The sequence below is a fragment of the Callospermophilus lateralis genome, chromosome 7 (assembly GCF_048772815.1).
Source record: "Callospermophilus lateralis isolate mCalLat2 chromosome 7, mCalLat2.hap1, whole genome shotgun sequence".
Classification (NCBI taxonomy): domain Eukaryota; kingdom Metazoa; phylum Chordata; class Mammalia; order Rodentia; family Sciuridae; genus Callospermophilus; species Callospermophilus lateralis.
Window position 1 is genome coordinate 31,358,653 of NC_135311.1, and position 19,262 is coordinate 31,377,914.

Consider the following 19,262-nt stretch of genomic DNA (forward strand, 5'->3'; position numbering starts at 1 on the left):
AGAAGACTGTAGTTTTTTGGAATCTTGGCAACCTCTGTCAATGAAAGTGGTTTTCGCCAGTCTCTGCTTAGGCCTATATCAAGAGGAAACAAACCTTAGAGGCAGAACGTGGAACTACTTTATTGTATCAAGCTTCAAAAAGCTAGCACATACCGTGTTTGATATGGAGTTCGAACTACATCTATCAATATGGGAGAAAACAGAGTTTAACCTAAAAATTCAAACTGTTACTGCAAACGAATGCTTCAACCTAGAAGAATGAAATTTGGGCATCCAAGTGGGATTGGTGTACTGATCATCACCAGAAAGCATCATGAAGATTTGAGGAAAAAATATATGTTGAGATTTCAGGAGGCTGTAGTTTTTTGGAAGCTTCGCACCCCCTGTCAATGAAAGTGTTTTTCGCCAGGGTCTGCTTAGTGCTACATCATGAGGAAACAAACCTTAGAGAAAGAAGGTAGAACTGATTTATTGTGTCAAGTTACAAGAAGCTAGCACAAACTGTGTTTGATTTAAAGTTCCAACTGCATCTATCAATATAGGATAAAACAGAGTTAAACCTAAAAATTCAAACTGTCTGAAAAGGAATGCTTCAACCGAGAAGAATGAAATTTGGCCATCCTAGTTGGGATTGGTGTACTGATCATTACCTGAAAGTATCATGAGGTTTGGATGAAAAAATATATATGTTGAGATTTCAGGAGACTGCAGTTTTCTGGAAGCTTGGCAACCCCTTTCAATAAAAGTGTTTTTCGTTAATCTCTGCTTAGGTCTACATCAAGAGGAAACAAACCTTAGAGATAGAACAGAACTTCTTTACTGTGTCAAGTTTCAAGAAGCTAGCACAAACCGCGTTTGATATAAAATTCCAACTACATCTATCAATATAGGAGAAAACAGAGTGAAACCTGAAAATTCAAATAGTTACTGCAACGAAATGCGTCAACCTAGAAGAACGAAATTTGGGTATATAAGTAAGATTGGTGTACTGATCATTACCTGAAAGTATCATGAAGATTGGATGAAAAAACATGTGTTGAGATTTCAGGAGACTGTAGTTTTTTGGAAGGTTGGAAACCCCTTTCAATGACAGTGTTTTTCGTTAGTCTCTGCTTAGGTCTACATCAAGAGGAAACGAAACTTAGAGATAGAACGTAGAACTACTTTATTGTGTCAAGTTTCCAAAAGCTAGCACAAACCGTGTTTGATTTAGATTTCGAACTAGATCTATCAATATAGGAGAAAGCAGAGTTTAACCTAAAAATTCAAACTGTTACTGCAAACGAATGCTTCATCCTAGAAGAACGAAATTTGTGGATCCAAATTAGATAGGTGTACTGATCGTTACCTGAAAGTATCATGAAGATTGGATGAAAAAATATATGTTGATTTTTCAGGAAACTGTAGTTTTTTGGAAGCTTGACAACCCCTTTCAATGAAAGTGTTTTTCGCCAGTGTCTGCTTAGTTATACATCATGAGGAAACAAACCTTAGAGATATAACGTAGAACTACTTTATTGTGTGAAGTTTCAAAAAGCTAGCACAAACCGTGTTTGATTTAAAGTTCCAACTGCATCTATCAATATAGGAGAAATCAGTGTTTAACATAAAAATTCAAACTCTTACTGCAAACGAATACTTAAACCTAGCAGAATCAAATTTGGGCATCCAAGTGGGATTGGTGTAATGATCATTTCCGGAAAATACCATGAAAATTGGATGAAAAAATAAATGTTGAGGCTGTATTTCTTAAAGCTTGCCAACTTCTTTCAATGAAAGTGTTTTTCGCCAGTGTCTGCTTAGTGCTACATCATGAGGAAACAAACCTTAGAGATAGAAGGTAGAACTTCTTTATTGTGACAATTTTCAAGAAGCCTGCACAAACCGTGTTTGATTTAAAGTTCCAACTGCATCTATCAATATAGGAGAAAACAGAGTGAAACCTACAAATTCATACTGTTACTGCCAACAAATGCTTCAACCTAGAAGAACGAAATGTGGGCATCCAAGAGGGAGTGGTGTACTGATCATTACCTGAAAGTATCAGGAAGATTGGATGAAAAATATATGTTGGGAATTCAGGAGACTGTAGATTATTGAAGCTTGGCAACCCCTTTCAATGAAAGTGTTTCTTGTTAGTCTCTGCTTATGTCTACATCAAGAGGAAACAAACATTAGAGATATAACGTAGAACTACTTTATTGTGTCAAGTTTTAAGAAGCTAGCACAAACCGTGTTTAATTGAGAGTTCGAACTGCATCTATCATTATTGGAGAAAACAGAGTTTAACCTAAAAATTCAAACTGTTACTGCAAACGAATACTTCAACCTAGAAGAACGAAATTTGGGCATCCCAGTGAGATTGGTGTACTCATCATTTCCTGAAAGTATCATGAAGATTGGATGAAAATATATATGTTGAGATTTTAGGAGACTGCAGTTTTTTGGAAGCTTGGCAACTTCTTTTATTGAAAGATTTTTTCACCAGTGTCAGCTTAGTGCTACATCATGAAGATACAAACCTTAGAGAGAGAAGGTAGAACTGCTATATTTTGTCAAGTTTCAAGAAGCTAGTACAATTCGTGTTTGATTTAAAGTTTCAACTGTATCTATCAATATAGGAGAAAACAGAGTGAAACCTAAAAATTCAAACTGTTATTGCAAACAAATGCTTCAACCTAGAAGAACAAAATTTAGGCATCCAAGTGGGAGTGGTGTACTGATCATTACCTGAAAGTATCAGGAAGTTTGGATGAAAAAATATATGTTGAGAATTCAACAGACTGTAGTTTTTTGGAAGCTTGGCATTCCTTTTCAATGAAAGTGCTTTTCGAAAGTGTCTGCTTAGTGCTACATCAGGAGGAAACAAACCTTAGAGATAGAACGTAGAACTGCTTTATTTTGTAAAGTTTCAAGAAGCTAGTACAAACCGTGTTTGATTTAAAGTTCCAACTATATCTATCAATATAGGAGAAAACAGAGTGAAATCTAAAAATTCAAACTGTTATTGCAAGCGAATGCTTCAACCTAGAAGAATGAAATTTGGGCATCCAAGTGGGAGTGGTGGACTGATCATTACCTGAACGTATCATGAAGATTGGATGAGAAAATATATGTTGAGATTTCAGGAGACTGTAGTTTTTTGGAACCTTGGCAACCCCTTTAAATGAAAGAGTTTTTTGTCTTTCTCTGCTTAGTTCTACATCAAGAGCAAACAAACCTTAGAGATAGAACTTAGAGCTACTGTATTGTGTCAAGTTTCAAGAAGCTAGCACAAACCGTGTTTGATTTAGAGTTCAAACTACATTTATCAATGTAGGACAAAACAGAGTTTAGCCTAAAAATTCAAACAGATACTGCAAACAAATGCTTCAACCTAGAAGAACGAAACTTGGGCTTCCAAGTGGGAGTGGTGTACTGATCATTACCTGAAAGTATCATGAAGTTTGGATGAAAAAATATATGTTGAGATCATGAAACTGTAGTTTTTTGGAAGCTTGGCAACCCCTTTCAAAGAAAGTGTTTTTCAACAGTCTCCGCTTAGGACTACATCAAGGGAAAACAAATTTTAGAATCAGACCATAGAACTAGTTTATTGTGTCAAGTTTCAAGAAGCTAGCACAAACCGTGTTTAATTTAGAGTTTGAAATACATCTATCAATATAGGAGAAAACAGAGTGAAACCTAAAAATTCAAACTGTTAATGCAAACAAATGCTTTAACATAGAAGAACTAAATTTGGGTATCCAAGTGGGATTGGTGTACTGATCATTACCTGAAAGTATCAGGAATATTGGATGAAAAAATATATGCTCAGATTTCATGAGGCTGTAGTTTTTTGGAAGATTGCCAGCCACTTTCAATGAAAGTGTTTCATGCCAGTGTCTGCTTAGTGCTACATCATGATGAAACAACCTTAAATATAGAGGGTAGAACAGCTTTATTGTGTCAAATTTCAAGAAACTAGCACAAACCGTGTTTGATTTAGAGTTCGAACTACATCTATCAATATAGGAGAAAACAGAGTGTAACCTAAAAATTCAAAGTGTTACTGCAAACAAGTGCTTTAAACTAGAAGAAGAAAATTTGGGCATCCAAGTGAGATTGGTGTACTGATCATTACCTGAAAATATCATGAAGACTGGATGAAAAAATATATGTTGAGATGTCAGGAGAGTGTAGTTTTTTGGAAGCTTGGCAACCCCTTTCAATGAAAGTGTCTTTCGTTAGTCTCTGCTTATCTACATCAAACGGAAACAAACCTTAGAGATAGAACGTAGAACTACTTTATTTTGTCAAGTTTCAAGAAGCTAGCACAAACCGAGATGATTTAGATTTCCAAATACATCTATAAATAGGGAGAAAACAGAGTGAAACCTAAAAATTTAAACTGTTACTGCCAACGAGTTCTTCAACCAAAAAGAACAAAATTTGGACATCCAAGAGGGATTGGTATACTGATCATTACCTGAAAGTATCACGAAGATTGGATAAAAAAATACATGTTGAGATTTCAGAGACTGTAGTTTTTTGGAAGCTTGGCAAACCATTTCAATGAAAGTGATTTTTGTCATTCTCTGCTTAGGTCTACATCAAGAGGAAACAAAACACAAAGATTCAACGTAGAACTACATTTTTGTGTCAAGATTCAAGAAGTTAGCAATAACAGTGTTTGATTTAGAGTTCCAACTACATTTATCAATGTAGGTGAAAACGGAGTGAAACCCAAAAACTCAAACTGTTACCGCAAACGATTGCTTCAACTAAGAGAAACAAAATTTGCGCATCCATGTGAGATTGGTGTACTGATCATTACCTGGAAGTATCATGAAGATTGGAGGAAAAAATACATGTTGAGATTTCAGGAGACTGTAGTTTTTTGGAAGCTTTGCAACCCATTTCAATGAAAGTGTTTTTCCTCATTCTCTGCTTAGGTCTACATCAAGAGGAAGCAAAACTTAGAGATAGAACATAGAAATACTTTATCGTGTCAAGTTTGAAGAAGCTAGCACAGCGTGTTTGATTTAGAGTTCCAACGACATCTATCAATATGGAGAAAACAGAGTGAAACCTAAAAATTCAAACTGTTAGTGCAAACGAATGCTTCAACGAAGAAGAACAAAATTTGGGCATCCAAGTTGGATTGGTGTACTGGTCATTACCTGAAAGTATCATGAAGATTGGATGAAAAAATATGTGTTGAGACTGCAGGAGACTGTAGTTTTTTGGAAGCTTGGCAACCCCTTTAAATGAAAGTGTTATTCACCAGTCTCTGTTTAAGGCTACACCAAGAGGAAACAAACCTTAGAGATAGAATGTAGAACTACTTTATTGTGTCAAATTTCAAGATTCTAGCAACAACCGTGTTTGATTTAGAGTTACACCCACATCTATCAATATAAGAGAAAACAGAGTGAAACCTAAAAATTCAAACTGTTACTACAAATGAATGCTTCAACCAAGAAGAACAAAATTTGGGCATACAAGTTGGATTGGTGTACTGATCATTACCTGAAAGTGTCATGAAGAATGGATGGAAAAATATATGTTGACATTTCAGGAGACTGTAGTTTCTTGGAAGCTTGGCACTCCTTTCAATGAAAGTGTTTTTTTGTCATTTTGTGCTTAGGTCAACATCAAGAGGCAACAAAACATAAAGATAGAACGTAGAACTACTTTCTTGTGTCAAGTTCCAAGATGCTAGCAACAACCGTGTTTGATTAAAAGTCCCAATTACATTTATCAATATAGGAGAAAACAGAGTGAAACCTAAATATTTAAACTGTTACTCCAAACGAATTCTTCAACCTAGAAGAACGAAATTTGGGCATCCAAGTTGACTGGTGTTCTGACCATTACCTGAAACTATCATGAAGATTGGATGAAAAAATATATGTGGAGAACTCAGGAGACTGTAGTTTAATGGAAGCTTGGCAACCCATTTCAATTAAAGTGTTTTTCGCCAGACTCTGCTTACGTCTATTTCAAGAGGAAACAAACCTTAGAGAGAGAACGTGGAACTACTTTATTGTGTCAAGTATCAAGAAGCTAGCACAAACCGTGTTTGATTTAGAGTTCCAACTACATCTATCAATATTGGAGAAAACAAAGTGAAACCTAAAAATGCAAACTGTTACTGCCAACGAATGCTTCAAATTACAAAAACGAAATTTGGGCTGCCAAGTTGGAATGGTGTACTGATCATTACCTGATAGTTTCATTAAGATTGGATGAAAAAATATATGTTGATATTTCAGGAGACTGTAGTTTTTTGGAAGCTAGGCATCCCATTTCAATTAAAGTGTTTTTCCTGATTATCTGCTTAGGTCAACATCAAGAGGAAACAAACTTTCGAGATAGAATGTTGAGCTACTTTTTTGTGCCAAGTTTCAAGATGCTAACAACAACCGTGTTTGATTTACAGTTCCATCTACATCTATCAATATAGAAGAAAACAGAGTGACACCTAAAAATTCAATCTGTTGCTGCAAACGAATGCTTCAAGCCAGGAGAACGAAATTTGTTCGACTAAGTGGGATTGGTGTACTGATCATTACCTGAAAGAATCAAAGATTGGATGAAAAAATATATGTTGAGATTTCTGGAGACTGTAGTTTTTTGGAAGCTTGGCAACCTATTTCAATGAAAGTGTTTTTCGTCATTCTCTGCCGAGGTCTACATGAAGAGGAAACAAACCTTAGAGATAGAACATAAAACTACTTTATTGTGTCAAGGTTCAAGAAGCTAGCACAAACCGTGTTTGATTTAGATTTCCAAATAAATCTATCAATATGGAGAAAACAGAGTGAAACCTAAAAATTGAAACTGTTACTGCAAACAATTGCTTCAACCTAGAAGAACGAAATTTGGGCATCCAAGTGGAATTGGTGCACTGATTCTTACCTGAAAATATCATGAAGTTTGGATGAAAAAATATATGTTGAGAATTAAGGACACTGTAGTTTTATGGAAGCTTGACAACCCCTTTCATTGAAAGTGTTATTCACCAGTCTCCGGTTAAGGCGAAATGAAGAGGAAACAAACCTTAGAGATAGAACGTAGAACTACTTTATTGTGTCAAGTTTCAAGAAGTTAGCACAAACCTTGTTTGATTTAGAGTTCCAACTACATCTATCAATATTTTTTAATCGAATCTTGGGCAGTCTTCTGAGATTTCAGTCGACTGTAGTTTTTTGGACGCTCTGCAACCCATTTCAATGAAAGTGTTTTTTGTCACTCTCTGCTTAGGTCTTCATCAAGAGGAAACAAACCTTAGAGATAGAAAGTAGAGCTACTTTATTGTCTCAAGTTGCAAGAAGCTAGCACAAACCGTGTTTGATTTAGACTTCCAACTACATCTATCAAATTGAAGAAAACAGAGTTAAACCTAAAAATTCAAACTGTTACTGCAAACGAATGCTTCAACCTAGAAGAACGAAATTTGGGCTTCCAAGTGGGGTTAGTGTACTGATCATTACCTGAAAGTATCATAAAGATTGGATGAAAATATATATGTTGAGATTTCAGGAGACTGAAGTTTTATGGAAGTTTGGCAACCCCTTTCAATGAAAATGTTATTCACCAGTCTCTGCTTAAGGCTACATCAAGAAAAAACAAACCTTAGAAATAGAATGAAGAACTTCTGTATTGTGTCAAGTTTCAAGAAGCTAGCACAAACCGTGTTTGATTTAGTGGTCCAACTACATTTATCAAAACGGAGAAAACAGAGTGAAACCTAAAAATTCAAACTATTGCTGCAAACTAATGGTTCAACCTAGAAGAACGGAATTTAGGTGTCTAAGTGGGATTGGTGTACTGATCATTACCTGAAAGTATCAAAGATTGGATGAAAAAATATATGTTGAGATTTCAGGAGAATATAGTTTTTTGGAAGCTTGGCAACGCATTTCAATGAAAGTGTTTTTCGTCATTCTCTGTCGATGTCTACATCAAGAGGAAACAAACCTTAGAGATAGAACATAAAACTACTTTATTGGGTCAAGTTTCAAGAAGCTAGCACAAACCGTGTTTTATTTAGAGTTCCAACTACATCTATCAATATGGAGAAAACAGAGTGAAACCTAAAAATTGAAACTGTTACTGCAAACCAATGCTTCAACCTAGAAGAAGGAAATTTAGGCATCCAATTTGGATTGATGTTCTGATCATTACCTGAAAGTATCATGATAATTGGATAAAAAATTTATGTTGAGATTTCAGGAGACTCTCGTTTTTTGATAGCTTGGCAACCCATTTCACTGAAAGTGTTTTTCGTCATTCTGTGCTTAGGTCTACATAAAGAAAAAAAAAACATTAGTGATACAATGTAGAAATACTTTATTTTGTCATGTGTCAAGAAGGTAGCACAAACCTTGCTTGATTTAGAGTTCCAATTACATCTATCAATATAGGACAAAACGGAGTGAAACCTAAAAATTCAAACTTTTACCATAAACGAATTCTTCAACTAAGAAGAACAAAATTTGGGCCTCCAAGTGGGATTTGTGTACTGATCATAACCTGAACGTCTCATGAAGATTGGATAAAAAAATATATGTTGAGATTTCAGGAGACTTATATTTCATGGATTATAAGCAACCCCTTTCAATGAAAGTGTTTTTCACCAGTCTCTGCTTAAGACTACATCAAGAGGAATCTAACCTTAGAGATACAACGTAGAACTACTTTATTGTGTCAAGTTTGAAGAAGCTAGCAGAAACCGTGTTTGATTTAGAGTTCCAATTACATGTATCAATATGGTGAAAACAGAGTGAAACCTAAAAATTCAAAGTGTTACTGCAAACTAATGCTTCAACCAAGAAGAACAAAATTAGGGCGTCCAAGTGGGAATGGTATATTGATCATTTCAAGAAGCTAGCACAAACCGTGTTTGATTTAGAGTTTGAAATTCGTCTATCAATGTAGGAGAAAACAAATTTTCACCTAGAAATTCCAACTGTTACTGCAAACGAATGCCTCAACCTAGAAGAATAAAATTTGAGCATCCAAGTTCGATTGGTGTACTGATCGTTACCTGAAAGTATCATGAAGATTGGATGAAAAAATATATTTTGAGATTTCAGAAGACTGTAGTTTTTTGGAAGCTTGGCAACCCATTTCAATGAAAGTGTTTTTCGTCATTCTCTGCGTAGGTATACATAAAGAGGAATCAAACCTTAGAAACAGAACGTAGTAATACTTGACTGTGTCATGTTCCATGAAGCTAGCACAAACCGTGTTTGATTTAGAGTTCCAACTACATCTATCGATATGGAGAAAACAGAGTGACACCTGAAAATTCAAACTGTTACTGTAAACGAATACTTCAACCTAGAAGAATGAAATTTGGTCAGCCAAGTCGTATTGGTGTCCTGATCATTACCTGAAAGTATCATGAAGATTGAATGAAAAAATATATGTTGAGATTTCATGAGACTGTAGTTTTTTGGAAGCTTTGCAACCCCTTTCAATGAAAGTGTTTTTCGCCAGTGTCAGCTTAGTACTACATCATGAGGAAACAAACCTTAGAGATAAAACGTATAACTGCCTTATTGTGTCAAGATTCAAAAAGCTAGCACAAACCGTGTTTGACTTAAAGTTCCTACTGCATCTATAAATATAGGAGAAAACAGAGTGAAACCTAAAAATTCAAACTGTTACTGCAAACAAATGCTTCAACCTAGAAGAACGAAATTTGGGCATCCAAGTGGGATTGTTGTACTGGACATTACCTAAAAGTATCATTAAGTTTGGATGAAAAAATATACGTTGAAGTTTCAGGAGACTGTAGTTTTTTTGAAGCTTGGCAACCCCTTTCAATGAAATTGTTTTTCATTAGTCACTGCTTACTTCTACCTCAAGAGGAAACAATCTTTAGAGATAGAATGTATAACTACTTTATTGTGTCAAGTTTCAAGAAGCTAGCACAAACCTTGTTTTATTTAGAGTTTGAACTACATCTATCAATGTAGGAGAAAACAGAGTTTAACCTAGAAATTCCAACTGTTACTGCAAACGAATGCTTCAAACTAGAAGAATAAAATTTCGGCATCCAAGTTCGATTGGTGTACTGATCATTAATTGAAAGTATCATGAAGATTGGATGAAAAAATATATTATGAGATTTCAGAAGACTGTAGTTTTTTTGAACCTTTGAAACCTCTTTCAATGAAAGTGTTTTTCGTTACTCTCTGCTCATGTCTATATCAAGAGGAAACAAAGGTTAGAGATAGAACGTGGAACTACTTTATTGTGTCAAGTTCCAACAAGCTACCAAAACCGTGTTTGATGTAGAGTTCGAACTACATCAATCAATGTAGGAGAAAAAAGAGTTTAACCTAAAAATTCAAAATCTTATTGCAGACGAATACTTCAACCTAGAAGAGTGAAATTTGGGCATCCACGTGAGATTGGTGTACTGATCATTACCTGAAAGTATCATGAAGATTGGATGAAAAAATATATGTTGAGATTTCAGGAGGCTGTAGTTTTTTGGAAGCTTGGCAACCCCTTTCAATGAAAGTGTGTTTCCCCAGCGTCTGCTTAGTGCTACATCATGAGGAAAAAAACCTTGGAGATAGAACGTAGTACTGCTTTCTTGTGTCAAGTTTCTTTTTTTTTTAAAGAGAGAGAGAGAGAGAGAGAGAGAGAGAGAGAGAGAGAGAGAATTTTATTATTTATTTTTTAGTTTTCAGCGGACACAACATCTTTGTTTGTATGTGGTGCTGAGGATCGAACCCGGGCCGCAGGCTCGCCAGGCGAGCACGCTGCCACTTGAGCCACATCCCCAGCCCCCTCTTGTGTCAAGTTTCAAGAAGCTAGCACAAACCGTGTTTGATTTACAGTTTAAACTGCATCTATCAATATAGGAGAAAATAGAGTGAAACCTAAAGATTCAAACTGTTACAGCAAATAAATGCTTCAACCTAGAAGAACAAAATTTGAGTATTCAAGTGGGATTGGTGTAAGGATCATTACCAGAATGTATCAGGAAGATTGGATGAAAAAAATATATGTTGAGATTTCAGGAGACTGTAGTTTTTTGGACGCTTGGCAACCCATTTCAATAAAAGTGTTTTTCGTCATTGTCTGATAATGTCTACATCAACAAGAAACAAATCTTAGAGATAGAACGAAGAACTACTATATATTGTCAAGTTTTAAGAAGCTAGCACAAACAGTGTTTGATTTAGATTTCAAACGACATCTATCAATATGGAAAAAACAGAGTGAAATATAAAAATTCAAACTGTTACTGCAAACGAATGCTTCAAACTAGAAGAACGGAATTTGGGCGTCCAAGTTGGATTGGTGTACTGATCATTACCTGAAAGTATCATGAAGATTAGATTTAAAAATATATGTTGAGATTTAAGGAGAGTATAGTTTTTTGGAAGTTTGGCAACCCATTTCAATGAAAGTGTTTTTCGTCATTCTCTGCTTAGGTCTACATCAAGAGGAAACAAAACTTAAAGATTAAATGTAGAAATAATTTATTGTGTCAAGTTCTAAGAAAGTAGCATAAACCGTGTTTTATTTAGATTTCCAACAACATCTCTCAATATGGAGAAAGCAGAGTGAAACCTAAAATATCAAACTTTTACTGAAAACGAATGCTTCAACCTAGAAGAATGAAATTTGGGCTTCCAAGTGGGATTGGTGTACTGATCATTACCTGAAAGTGTCATGAAGATTGGATGAAAAAAATTAAGTTCAGATTTCAGGAGACAGTAGTTTTATGGAAGCTTGGCATCCCCTTTCAATGAAAGTGTTATTTACCAGTCTCTTCTTAAGGCTACATCAAGAGGAATCAAACCTTGCAGATACAACATCGAACTACTTTATTGTGTCAAGTTTCAAGAAGCTAGCACAAACCTTGTTTGATTTAGAGATCCAATTACATCTATCAATATGGATAAAACAGATTGAAACCTAAAACTTTAAACTGTTACTGAAAATGAATGCTTCAACCTAGAAGAACGAAATTTAGCGTCCAAGTGGGATTGGTGTTCTGATCATTACCTGAATGTATCATGAAGATTGGATAAAAAGTATATTTTGAGATTTTAGGAGACTGAAGTTTTATGGAATATTGGCAACACATTTCAAGGTAAGTGTTATTCACCATTCCCTGCTTAAGGCTACAACAAAAGAAAACAAATCTTAGAGTTAGAACTTAGAACTACTTTCTTGTGTCAAGTTTCAAGAAGCTAGCACAACCGTGTTTGATTTAGAGTTCCAATGACATTTATTAATATGGAGAAAACAGAGTGAAACCTAAAAATTTAAACTGTTGCTGCAAACGAATGCTTCCACCTAGACAATGGAATTTGGACATGCAAGTTGGATTGGTGTTCTGATCATTAAGTGAATGTATCATGATGATTGGATAAAAAAATATATGTTGAGATTTCAGGATACTGTAGTTTTTGGAAGCTTCACAACCCATTTCAATGAAAGTGTTTTTCGTCATTTTCTGCTTAAGTCACCATGAAGAGGAAACAAACCTTAGAGATAGACCGTAGAACTTCTTTACTGTGTCAATTTTCAAGAAGCTAGCACAAACCGTGTTTGATTGAGAGTTCCAACTACATCTATAATATAGGAGAAAATAGAGTGAAACCTATAAATTCAAATTGTTGCTGCAAACGAATGCTTCAACCTAAAAGAACGGAATATGGGCATCCAGGTCAGATTGGTGTTCTGATCATTAAGGGAAATTGTCATGATGATTGGATAAACAATTTATGTTGAGATTTCAGGAGAGTCTCGGTTTTTGAAAGCTTGGCAACCCATTTCAATGAAAGTGTTTTTCGTCATTCTCTGCTTAGGTCTACATCAAGAGGACACAAACCTTAGAGATAGAACGTATAACTATTTTATTGTGTCAAGTATCAAGATGCTAGCAACAACCGTTTTTCATTTAGAGTTCCAAATACATCTATCAATATAGGACAAAACAGAGGGAAACCTGAAAATTCAAACTTTTACTGCAAATGAATGTTTCAACCAAGAAGAACGAAATCCGGAAATCCAAGTTGGATTGGTGTACTGATCATTACCTGAAAGTATCATGAGGATAGGATGAAAAAATATATGTTGAGATTTCAGGAGACTGTAGTTTTTTGGAAGCTTGGCAGACCATTTCAATGAAAGTGTTATTCACCAGTCTCTGCTTACGGCTACATCAAGAGGAATCAAACGTTAGAGATAGAATGTAGAACTTCTGTATTGTGTCAAGTTTCTAGAATCTAGCACAAACCGTGTTTGATTTAGAGTACCAACGACATCTATCCATATTTTTTCATCCAATCTTGGGCAGTCTCCTGAGATTTCAGGAGACTGTAGTTTTTTGGAAGCTTAGCAACCATTTCAATGAAAGTATTATTCGTCATTCTCTGCTTAGGTCTACATCAAGAGGAAACAAAACTTATAGATAGAACGTAGAACTACATTATTGTGTCAAGTTTCAAGAAGCTAGCACAAACCATGTTTGATTTAGAGTTCCAAATAGATCTATCAAATTGGAGAAAATGGAGTGAACCTAAAAATTCAAACTGTTAGTGCAAACGAATGCTTCAACCTAGAAGAACAAACTTTGGGCGTCCAAGTGGGATTGGTGTTCTGATCATTACCAGAAAGTATCATGAAGATTGGATGAAAAAAATATATGTTGAGATTTCAGGAGACTGAAGTTTTATGGAATCTAGGCAACCCCTTTCAATGAAAGTGTTATTCACCAGTCTCTGCTTAAGTCTACATCAAGAGGAAACAAACCTTCGAAATAGAACGTAGAACTTCTATATTGTGACAAGTTTAAAGAAGCTAGCACAAACCGTGTTTGATTTAGAGGTCCAACTATATCTATCAAAATGGAGAAAACAGAGTGAAACCTAAAAATTTAAACTGCTGCTGCAAACGAATGCTTCCACCTTGAAGAACGGAATTTAGGCATCCAAGTGGGACTGGTGAACAGATTATTACCTGAAAGTATCAAGAAGATTGGATAAAAAATATATGTTGAGATTCCAGGAGACTGTAGTGTTTGGAAGCTTGGCAACCTATTTCAATGAAAGTGTTTTTCGTCATTCTCTGTTTAGGTATACATCAAGAGGAAGCAAAACATAAAGATAGAAGGTAAAAATACTTTTTTTGTATCAAGTTTCAAGATGCTAGCAACAACCGTGTTTGATTTAGAGTCCCAACTACATCTATCAATATGGAGAAAACAGAGTGACACCTAAAAATTCAAACTGTTACTGCAAACGAATTCTTCTACCTAGAAGATAGAAATTTGGGCATTCAAGTTGGATTGGTGTTCTGATCAGTACCTGAAAGTACAATGATGATTGGATAAAAAATTTATGTTGAGATTTCAGGAGACTGTGGTGTTTGGAAGCTTGGCAACCCATTTAATGAATGTGTTTTTCGTCATTCTATGCTTAGGTCTGCATCAAAAGAAAACAAACCTTAGAGATAGAACGTAGAACAACTTTATTGTGTCAAGTTTCAAGAAGCTAGAACAAACAGTGTTTGATTTAGAGTTCCAACTACATCTATCCATATGGAGAAAACAGAGTGAAAAATAAATTTCAAACTGTTACCACAAATGAATGCTGCAACCTATAATAACGAAATTTGGGCATCCAAGTGGGATTGTGTACGGATCATTACCTGAAAGTATCATGAATATTGGATGAAAAAATATATGTTGAGATTTCAGGAGACTATACTTTTATTGAAACTTGGCAATCCCTTTCAATGAAAAGGTTATTCACCAGTCTCTGCTTAAGGCTACACCAAGAAAAAAAAACCTAGAGGTAGAACGTAGAACTATTTATTGTGTCAAGTTTCAAGATGCTAGCACATACCGTGTTTTATTTAGAGTTCCGACTACATCTATCCATATGGAGAAAACAGAGTGAAACCTAAAAATTCAAACTTTTACCGCAAACGAATGCTGCAACCTACAATGACGAAATTTGGGCAACCAAGTGGGATTGTGTACTGATCATTACCTAAAAGTATCATGAATATTGGATGAAAAAATATATGTTGAGATTTCAGGAGACTATAGTTTTATGGAAACTTGACAACCCCTTTCAATGAAAATGTTATTCACCAGTCTCTGCTTCAGGCTACATCAAGAAAAAAACAAACCTTAGAGATAGAACGTAGAACTACTTTATTGTGTCAAGTTTTAAGAAATTAGCACAAACCGTGTATGATTTAGAGTTTCAACTACATCTATCAATATGGAGAAAACAGAGTGAAACCTAAAAAGTCAAACTGTTACTGCAAACGAATGCTTCAAACAAGAAGAACGATATTTGAATGTCCAAGTGGGATTGGTGTTCTGATCATTACCTGAAAGTATCATGATGATTGGATAAAAAATTTATGTTGAGATTTCAGGAGACTCTAGTTTTTTGAAAACTAGGCAACCCATTTCAATGAAAGTGTTTTTCGTTATCTCTGCTTAGGTCTACACCAGGAGGAAACAAACCTTAGAGATAGAATGAAAAAATACTTTATTGTGTCAAGTTTCAAGAAGCTAGCACACACCGTGTTGGATTTAGACTTCCAACTATATCTATCAATACGGAGTAAACAGAGTGAAACCTAAAAATTCAAACTATTTCTGCAAACGAATGCTTCAACCCAGAAGAACAAAATTTGTGCGTCCAAGTGGGTTGGTGTACTGATCATTACATGAAAGTATCATGAAGATTGGATGAAAAAATATATACTGAGATTTCAAGAGGCAGAAGTTTTATGGAAGCTTAGCAACCCCTATCAATGAAAGTGTTACTTACCACTCTGGAGTAAGGCTACATCAAGAGGAAACAAACTTTAGAGATAGAATGTTGAGCTACTTTATTGTGTCAGTTTTCAAGATGCTAGCAACAACCGTGTTTGATTTAGAGTTCCAACATCATCGATCAATATACGAGAAAACGTAGTGAAACCTAAAATTTCAAACTGTTACCGCAAATGAATGCTTCAAATAAGAATAACGAAATTTGGGCATCCAGGAGGGATTGGAGTACTGATCATTACCTGAAAGTATCATGAAGATTGGAGGAAAAAATATATGTTGAGATTTCTGGAGACTTTAGTTTTGTGGATGTTTGGTTACCCATTTCAATCAAAGTGTCTTTCGTCATTCTCTGCTTAGGAGTAAATCAAAAGGAAACAACTCTTAGAGACAGAACGTAGAACTACTTTATTCTGTCAAGTTTCAAGAAGCTAGCATACACCGTGTTTGATTCAGAGTTCCAACGACATATATCAATATGGAGAAAACAGAGTGAAACCTAAAAATCGAAACTGTTACTGGAAATGAATGCTTCAACCTAGAAGAATGAAATTTAAGCATCCAAGTTGGATTGCTGTTCAGATCATTACCTGAAAGTATCATCATAATTGGATAAAAAATTTATGTTGAGATTTCAGGAGATTGTAATTTTTTGGAAGCTTGGCAACCCCTTTCAACGAAAGTGTTTTTTGTCATTCTGTGCTTAGGTCTACATCACGAAATACAAACATTAGAGATACAACGTAGAAATACTTTATTGTGTCAAGTTTCAAGAAGTTAGCCCAAACCGTGTTTGATTTAGAGTTCCAACTACATCTATCAATATAAGAGAAAACGGAGTGAAATCTAAAAACTCAAACTGTTATCACAAACGAATGGTTCACCAAAAAGAAAGAAATTTGGGCGTCCAAGTGGGATTGGTGTACTGATCATTAAATGAAAGTATCATGAAGATTGGAAGAAAAAATACATGTTGAGATTTCAGGAGACTGAAGTTTTTTGGAAGCTTGGCAAACCATTTCAATAAAATTTTTTTCGTCATTCTCTGCTTAGGTGTACATCAAGAGGAAACAAACCTTAGAGATAGAACGTAGAACTACTTTATTGTGTCAAGTTTCAAGATGCTAACAACAACCGTGTTTGATTTAGAGTTCCATGTACATCTATCAATATAGGAGAAAACAGAGTGAAACCTAAAAATTCAAACTGTTGCTGCAAAAGAATGCTTCAAGCCAGAAGAACGAAATTTGTTCGTCTAAGTGGGATTGGTGTACTCATCATTACCTGAAAGTATCAAAGATTGGATGAAAAAATATATGTTGAGATTTCAGGAGAGTGTAGTTTTTTCGAAGCTTGGCAACCCATTTCAATGAAAGTGTTTTTCGTCATTTCTGCCTAGGTCTACATCAAGAGGAAACAAACCTTAGAGACAGAACATAAAACTACTTTATTGTGTCAAGTTTCAAAAAGCTAGCAAAAAAAGTGTTTGATTTAAGGGTCCAACTACATCTATCAAAACGGAGAAAACAGAGTGAAACCTCAAAATTCAAACTATTGCTGCAAACGAATGCTTCAACCTAGAAGAACGGAATTTAGGCGTCTAAGTGGGATTGGTGTACTGATCATTACCTGAAAGTATCAAAGATTGGATGAAAAAATATATGTTGAGATTTCAGGAGACTGTAGTTTTTTGGAAGCTTGGCAACCCATTTCAATGAAAGTGTTTTTCGTCATTCTTTGCCGAAGTCTACATCAGGAGGAAACAAACCTTAGAGATAGAACATAAAACTACTTTATTGTGTCAAGTTTCAAGAAGCTAGCACAAACCGTGTTTGATTTAGAGTTAAAACTAAATCTATCAATATAGAGAAAACAGAGTGAAACCTAAAAATTGAAACTGTTACTGCAAACGAATGCTTCAACCTAGAAGAGCGAAATTAGGGCATCCAAGAGGAATTGGTGCACCGATCCTTACCTGAAAGTATCATGAAGATTGGATGAAAAAATATATGTTGAGAATTCAGGACACTGTAATTTTATGGAAGCTTGACAACCCCTTTCAATGAAAGTGTTATTCACCAGTCTCTGCTTAAGGCCACATCAGGAGGAAACAAACCTTAGAGATAGAACGTAGAACTACTTTATTGTGTCAAGTTTCAAGAAGCTAGCACAAACCTTGTTTGATTTAGAGTTCCAACTACATCTATCAATATTTTTTAATCGAATCATGGGCAGTCTCCTGAGATTTCAGGAGACTGTAGTTATTTGGACGCTCTGCAACCCATTTCAATGAAAGTGTTTTTTGTCACTCTCTGCTTAGGTATTCATCAAGAGGAAACAAACCTTAGAGATAGAACGTAGAGCTACTTTATTGTGTCAAGTTGCAAGAAGCTACCACAAACCGTGTTTGATTTAGACTTCCAACTACATCTATCAAATTGGAGAAAACGGAGTGAAACCTAAAAAAACAAACAGTTACTGCAAATGAATGCTTCAAACTAGAAGAACAAAATTTGGGCGTCTAAGTGGAATTGGTGTACTGATCATTACCTGAAAGTATCATGAAGATTGGATGAAAAAATATATGTTGAGATTTCAGGAGACTGAAGTTTTATGGAAGCTTGGCAACCCCTTTCAATGAAAATGTTATTCACCAGTCTCTGCTTAAGGCTACATCAAGAAAAAACAAACCTTAGAAATAGAATGTAGAACTTCTATATTGTATCAAGTTTCAAGAAGCTAGCACAAAAAGTGTTTGATTTAGAGGTCCAACTACATCTATCAAAACGGAGAAAACAGAGTGAAACCTAAAAATTCAAACTATTGCTGCAAACGAATGCTTCAACCTAGAAGAAAGGAATTTAGGTCTCCAAGTGGGATTGGGGTACAGATCTTTACCAGAAAGTATCATGAATATTGGATGAAAAAATATATGTTGAGATTTCAGGAGACTGTAGTATTTGGAAGCTTGGCAACCCATTTCCATGAAAGTGTTTTTCATCATTCTCTGTTTAGGTCTACATCAGGAGGAAACAATACATAAAGATACAATGTAGAACTACTTTTTTTGCGTCAAGTTTCAAGATGCTAGCAAAAACTGTGTTTGATTTAGAGTTCCAACTACATCTATCAATATGGAGAAAACAGAGTGACACCTAAAAATTCAAACTGTTACTGCAAACGAATGCTTCAGCCTAGAAGAAGGAAATTTGGGCATTCAATTTGGATTGGTGTTCTGATCATTACCTGAAAGTATATTCATGATTGGATAAAAAATTTATGTTGAGATTTAAGGAGACTGTAGTGTTTGAAGCTTGGCAACCCATTTCAATGAAAGTGTTTTTCGTCATTCTATGCTTCGGTCAACATCAAGAGAAAACAAACCTTAGAGAGAGAACATAGAACTACTTTATTGTGTCAAGTTTCAGGAAGCTAGCACAAACCG